Source organism: Equus przewalskii, chromosome 8 (genome assembly GCF_037783145.1).
Source record: "Equus przewalskii isolate Varuska chromosome 8, EquPr2, whole genome shotgun sequence".
Lineage (NCBI taxonomy): Eukaryota > Metazoa > Chordata > Mammalia > Perissodactyla > Equidae > Equus > Equus przewalskii.
The window spans coordinates 28470296-28475330 of record NC_091838.1 but is presented as its reverse complement, the minus strand read 5'-3'; the positions used below and the strand labels follow the sequence as shown (position 1 = coordinate 28475330).

Below are 5035 nucleotides of genomic sequence, written 5' to 3'. Positions count from 1 at the left end.
TAACAGGGAAAACTGTCAGAAGGAAATGATAACGGAGCTAGATTTGAAAAGCATAAGTCAGTGTTAATCAGCTGAAAGAATTGGGAATAGGAAGGCTACCTCAGCAGGGGTGGAGGTCAGGATAAGCAAAGACAAGGAAGGAGAAAATAGCATCATCCATACAGGAAACTCCAGGCAGTCTGATACTGCTGGAGAGTCAAGTGGCTTTTCTGTGGGAATAATTTGTTTAATTCTGCCTTTTTTTCTTCAGGCATCCCTTAACAAAAGTCCTGATCTAGTTTTAGTTAGATCATTCTTTTAAGAAATGTCATTATTTTAAGAAAAACTGTGTGGATTTAGATTTTAAGTTCTTTTTGATTAGGTCATAATGCCATCATCAAGGCACTACCATTCTGGTAGAATTTACTCACCAACTGGTTCATCTGATCAGTGGACTGGCACATCAGGGCAATGGTTTTCAAGAGATGTGAACGTCCAGGTGATGGTGATTATATTAGACTCAACATCTATGCCAGTCAATTAATTAACGGAAAAAGCGAAAACAAGTGCTTTGAGATGATATGTTTTCTGTCCTCTTATCTAGGAGATTATTATATGTACACGTGTCTGGTAAATGGCAAATAGTGGAATTGACAACCTTATCTAAAACCAAAAAAATAAAATAAAACGCAAGAGATATTCCATAATCCTCGATAAATAATTTCTGGTGCACATAAAATATACATTTATATTTTTAGTAGAAACATTTTGAAACCAGATCTACTTGCTTTGCTACTTATCTTCTTGATTTCTCACTTAAAATTATCCTTCTACTCCTGTCATGGAGCTCTTTTCTGTGAAATTTTTGTTAGATCTGTAAAATTAATGTGGGAAAAAGCCAGAATCACCAATTCAGCAAATTTTCCTGTTATGTTTCCAGATCCCTAAGGAGACTTAAAATTCTCCCCTCCATTGGTTATAAAGGTTGTTCTTAAAAGACAAGCTATGGAAAGAGTGATTACAATTAAAAAATGGTATTGCAAGGTCAGATTAAGCCCAGAGCAAGATGTTCTTTTCCTCTTGAGCCACAGTGTGTCCTCTCCACGGAGCGAGGTTTTGTTCCTGGAATCTCAGTGGTGGAGAAAATCCTTAGATGCCTCATCAATTAGAGAATTTTTTTCATTTGATTCCGGCCTTAATCTTAAAATAATGTAATGTTTTGAGTAGCATGTAACTACTTGCTACTTACAGTACTACATAACCAGTGTAACGACTTGTGATAGAAACTATTATTCTCCATCTGGCCTACTCAGGTAAAACTTGAGCACAGGGCATGTCAGGGAGCCTAGGATTCCCTTTCCTGAAGTTCTTTGCATATGCAGAAGGATGCATAGTGGCTGAGGGTGCACTTCTTAAGGCCAGCCGTTCCTCCCCACCACCTTTGTCATACTTTTGAGACAAAATACTGAAAGGTCAAACAATGTTTTGGGATGCTGATGTTTTAAATACATAAAATAGGTGCCTGACACTCAATGTGCTCCTGCTTAAGAGCATTCTTTTACTACTTTCACTGCTTTTACTTAAATATGAAATGCAAAGTCTATACTTGTGGGGCATTAGGCCTTTCTAGAGCTCTGTTTCCTTATTTGTGAAACCAATGTGTTGGACAAATGGTCTCTACTGTTCAGTTCTAAAACTCTATGATTTATCTCACAATATCAAAAAATTGCCCTATTAAAGATAACAGTTATTTACGTTGTCTTACTTATTGATTGTTTATAGATATACGCTCTGAGTAGTGGGCCGGAAGATGCCACATCATTCCCAATACTATGCTGTCTCTAACACAACTGAAATGGGGTGCACCACAGAGCAGGTTTGAATTTGCTGAATACATTTTCATTAAAATAAGGACAGTGATTCCTCAGAAATTGCCTTAATTATGTCTCTCCAAATACCCTGAACAATTTTCTTTATTGATTTATTTCTAATATTAGATCACTCATAATGGGCCACTTACTGAACACTTGTCACCTGGACACAAATGAGGTAAGTATGTTCAAGAAGTGAGCTATAGGAGACTAAACTTGGAGTAGGTAATCAGCCAACAGGGTTATAGGATCATGAGCAATCGTCAAACTTCTGTGGATCTCAGATCTCTCATCTTTTTATAAGTGAGCTTCAATTTAAAATATTCCGTATGTGATTCTCAAATTCCCAATGTTGTGAGATCTTCATTTGGATGGACATACACTCTAATTAATTGTCTGATGGAATCATTTTATTCTTTATTCTCTTTTTTTCTTTTTCAATTATTTTATTGAGGTCATATTGGTTTATAACATGGTGTAATTTGGGGTGTACATTATTATATATCAGCTTCTGTATAGATTGCCTTGTGTTCACCACCAGTAGTCTAATTTTTATCTGTCACCACACATATGTGCCCCTTTATCTGTTTCACCCACCCCCATATCCTCTTCCCCTCTGTTAATCACTAACCTGTTCTCTTTGTCCATATATTTCTCTATGTTCCACATATGAGTGAAATCATACGGTATTCGTCTTTCTCTGTCTGGCTTATTTCTCTAAACATCATACCTTCAAGGTCCATCCATGTTGTTGCTAATGGGATAATTTTGTCTTACCTTATGGCTGAGTAGTACTCCATTATATATATACCACATCTTCTTTATCCACTCATCACTTGATGGGCACGTGGGTTGCTTCCATAACTTGGATATGGTGAATAATGCTACAATGAACATAGGGGTGCTAAGTCACTTTGAACTGTTGATTTCAAGTTCTTTGGATAAATACCCAGTAGTGGGATAACTGTATTGCATGGTATTTCTATTTTTAATTTTTTTTGAGAAATCTCCATACTGTTTTCTATAGTGGCTGCACCAGTTTGCATTCCCATCAGCAGTGTTTGAGTGTTCCCATTTCTCCACATCCTCTCTGACATTTCTTATTTTTTGTCTTGGTAATTACAGCCTTTCTGACAAGTGTTCGTTTTGATTTGCATTTCCCTCATAATTAGTGATGTTGAGCATATTTCCGTGTGTCTGTTAGCCATCTGTATATCTTTTTGGAAAAATGCCTGTCCATATCCTCTGCCCAGTTTTTGTTGGGTTGTTTGCTTTTGTTGTTGAGTTGTACGAGTTCTTTATATATTTTGGGAATTAACTCCTTGTCAGATATATGATTTGCAAATATCTTCTCCCAGTTGCTGGGTTGTTCCTGATTTCCTTTGCATTGCAGAAGTTTTTAGTTTGATGTAGTCCCATTTGGTTTATTTTATTTTTTTTTGTGCTTATTTTGTCTGAGTAGACATGACATTTGAAAAGATGCTGCTGAGACTGATGTCAAAGAGTGTACAGCCTATATTTTCTTCTAGGAGTTTTATGGTTTCAGATCTTACATTCAAGTCTTTAATCTATTTTGAGTTAATTTTTGTGTATGGTTTCAAGATAATGGTCTACTTTCATTCTTTTGCATGTGGATGTCCAGTTTTCCTAACACTATTTATTAAAGAGACTTTCCTTTTTCCATTGTACATTCTTGGCTCCTTTGTCAAAGATTAGCTGTTTATAGATTTTTGGTTTTATTTTTGGACTTTCAATTCTGTTCCATTGATCAGTGTGTCTGTTTTTGTGTCAGTACCATGCTGTTTGGACTTCTGCAGTTTGTAGTATATTTTGAAGTCAGGGATTGTGATACCTCCAGCTTTGTTCTTTTTTCTCACGATTGCTTCGGCTATTCAGGGTCTTTTGTTGTTCCATATACATTTTAGGAATCTTTGTTCTATTTCTGTGAAGAAGGTCACTGGGATCTGATTGGGCTTGCGTTGAATCTGTAAATTGCCTTAGGTAATATGGACATTTTAACTATGTTTATTCTTCTAATCCATGAGCGTGGAATATCTTTCCATTACTTTATATCTTCTTTGACTTCTTTCAACAATTAGTTATAGTTTTCAGTGTATGGGTCTTTCACCTCCTTGGTTAAATTTACTCCCTAATATTTTATTCTTTTTTGTGGTTGTAAATGATATTGTATTTTGACTTCTCCTTCTGCTGGTTTGTTACTAGTGTATAGAAATACAATTGATTTTTGTAACTTGTTTTTGCACTCTTCAACTTTACTGTAGTTGATTATTTCTAATAGTTTTCTGATGGATTCTTTGGGGTTGTCTATATATAGAATCATGTCATCTTCAAAGAGAGTTTCACTTCTTCCCTTCCAATTTGGATTCGTTTTATTTCTTTTTCTCGCCTAATTTCTCTGGCTGAAATCTCCAGTACTATGTTGAATAAGAGTGGCAAGAGTGAGCAGTCTTGTCTTGTTCCTGTTCTCAGAGGGTGGCCTTCAGTTTTTCACTGTTAAGTATGATCTTGGCTGTGGGTTTGTCATATATGACCTTTATTATGTTGAAGTACTTTCCTTCAATATCCATTTTATTGAGAGTTTTTATCATAAAAGTATGTTGGGTCTTGTCAAATGTCTTCTCTGCATCTATTGAGATGATCATGTGGTTTTTATTCCTCATTGTGTTAATGTGGTGAATCACATTGACTGATTTGTGGATATTGAATCATCCCTGCATCCCTAGTATAAAATCCCACTTGATCATGGTGTATGATCCTTTTAATGTATTGCAGTATTTAGCTTGCCAATATTTTGATGAAGATTTTTGTATCTATGTTCATCAGCGATGTTGGCCTGTAATTTTCTTTCTTTGTGTTGTCTTTGTCTGGTTTTGGTTTCAGGATAATGTTGGCCTCATAGAGTGAGTTAAGAAGTATTCCATCTTCTTCAATTTTTTGGAATAGTTTGAGGTGGATAGGTATTAAATCTTCTTTGAATGTTTGGTAGAATTCTCCAGAGAAGCCATCCGGTCCTAGACTTCTGTTTTTTGGTATGTTTTTGATTACTGCTTCAATCTCTTTACTTGTGATTGGTATATTCCTTTTTCTCTATTTCTTCTTGATTCAGTCTTGGGAGGCTGTATGACTCTAAGAATTTATCCATTTATCCTAGGTTATCCAATTTG

The 5035-nt window shown here is 35.7% G+C and overlaps 1 long non-coding RNA gene across 1 annotated transcript; it reads left to right on the top strand.

Annotated features, from left to right (window-relative positions):
- Positions 1–389: 389 nt before the first annotated feature.
- On the top strand, positions 390–2028 carry LOC139085062 (uncharacterized). Its single transcript, XR_011543066.1, has 3 exons — positions 390–478; positions 1762–1855; positions 1977–2028. It is a non-coding gene; the product is annotated as an uncharacterized lncRNA (long non-coding RNA).
- Positions 2029–5035: the final 3007 nt, after the last annotated feature.